The 2,007-nt window shown below is 39.2% G+C and overlaps 1 non-coding gene across 1 annotated transcript; it reads left to right on the forward strand.

Moving 5' to 3' along the window:
* The first annotated feature begins 264 nt into the window (after nt 1–264).
* LOC138140836 (5S ribosomal RNA) lies at nt 265–384 on the forward strand. Its single transcript, XR_011162760.1, has one exon. It is a non-coding gene; the product is annotated as a 5S ribosomal RNA (ribosomal RNA).
* The last annotated feature ends 1,623 nt before the right edge of the window (nt 385–2,007 follow it).

The raw sequence follows: 2,007 nt of genomic DNA on the forward strand, positions 1-2,007 counted from the left end.
GGGGTGAAATTCTGGATTTTCCACCGCCGCCGGCGGTCGAAAAATGTGCGACGCGGGAGATCGCCAGTCCGTCTAGTAGTCTCTCTTGTCGTTAGAGCGTGACGTGGTGGTTGTTGTGGGATTTCCCGTTAGTTCGGTCCGACGTCGGTCGTCAGAGGGTAAGTGCATACGGAAACGAAACGCATCGCGTTTTGATGTTCATATTCGTGCATCGGAATGTTAAAAGCAATATATTTTACACCAACGATCACACCTAAACACCACGGCAACGGCCATACCACGTTGAAAAGCACCGGTTCTCGTCCGATCACCGAAGTTAAGCAACGTCGGGCGCGGTCAGTACTTGGATGGGTGACCGCTTGGGAACACCGCGTGCCGTTGCCCCCCAACACTTTTTGTTTTTTTTTGAAATCCATAGCAACCACCGAACCGATTTGTTTTTCGTGCAGGTATTCGGAAACATGCACAGACCCGTATCATGTAGATTCATAGCTTTAAGTACTAGATAATTAAGAAAACAATTTTTTTTGTCGATTAATTGTAAACAATTGCAGAATAAAAACTCGTCAAACGGTAAAGGTTGTCGTTCGATCACCGAAGGTAAGCCACGCGGGCAGCGGTCAGCACTTGGACGGGTGACCGGTTCATTATATTCCTTCCGTGAGTTTAACAAAGATAACATATGCAAATGTCGTAAGTGCGACGAGGAAGACGGCGATCTTTTAATGTAAAAAAAATATATATTAGGTTACGCGTACATGCCACTTTGACTGCTGCTTTATTTTTTTGGTTTTTAAATAATTAGAGATCTGAATTCAACATATCAGTTCTATGTTATAATGGACAGACAATGTTGTATTCTTGGCCCCTAACACGTTAAGACCAACATAAAAACTAGAATAACTTACCATTCGTTAAACGTTAAACAATTTCGAACCACGTTTTTTTGAGCTCGAACAAACTCATAACACAACACTCATTTATTAGTCACTGGACCATTGTAAAACGAGAAGAGAGAAAAACCATGCGAAACTATTTTTAAAACGAAGAGAATAAAGGTTTTAAATGGTAGGGCTGTATGACAGACTTGTCAATTATCGTGGGGGGTACGGCTGAGATTTATGACGAAATCGAGTGGCGCCGGCGGTCGGTCACTTTCACGAAAGAGGTCTAAACACGGGTCGTTTACGATACCCTCTGGTTACTAGAAAAGTTCTAGACAGATGTTTGTCGGCTTTTCGAGGTATTTATTTGTGAGTCCAAAGACTCAATGGAGTAATATCGGACTGAAATTCCAAGATTTTGCTGTGTAATCCAAAAAACTATGTTCCTCGTAACATTTAACGATGTGTTAATTCAACTATTATTTTAATTTTTCGTATACGTATTTATACTAAAAAGTACAGCGCTTCCAACAGTGAATTGTGAATTGAAAATGTTTCAAAGAAAGATCGATAGTTTTGAAAAAAATTACATATTAATAAATTTAGATAGATTTAGAAGTATACATTGCACTTACTTTTCAAAATTATTGTACTTCTGATTTGGTTGAAATAACATAATATGTAGCAGTCATAGTTGCGATTGTAGAAAAAATCTTGTGTACATTGCAGTCGCGGCTGGTGTTGGGTAAAACCTTTATTTTTTAGGGGGTCATTACCCAAATGACCTCATGGACCAGCCGTTCCTGTTAGGTTTTATATATCAAATTGATTCGTCTGTCTTTTTCATCATGCCTTCGAAAAGCGAGCTCCTGTTTCGCCAAAGTAACTGTGACGTCAATTAAATACGATAATAAAATTCGGTTTTTCCCATCTTCTTTTCGTATCCCACCTCCACCCGGCGGCAGTAGTGCAGTGCTTATCAACATAATTACCGGCGTCTCGCCTCCACATTTTGACTTTTTTGTGTTTTATGTGTTCTCTAAGTCCAAAATTTTTAAATTTTTAAAAAGAGATTGCGGTACTATTCCTGTTGCTGAAATTATAATAATATATTTATTAATTT

The sequence above is a fragment of the Tenebrio molitor genome, unplaced genomic scaffold (genome assembly GCF_963966145.1).
Source record: "Tenebrio molitor unplaced genomic scaffold, icTenMoli1.1 SCAFFOLD_351, whole genome shotgun sequence".
NCBI lineage: Eukaryota > Metazoa > Arthropoda > Insecta > Coleoptera > Tenebrionidae > Tenebrio > Tenebrio molitor.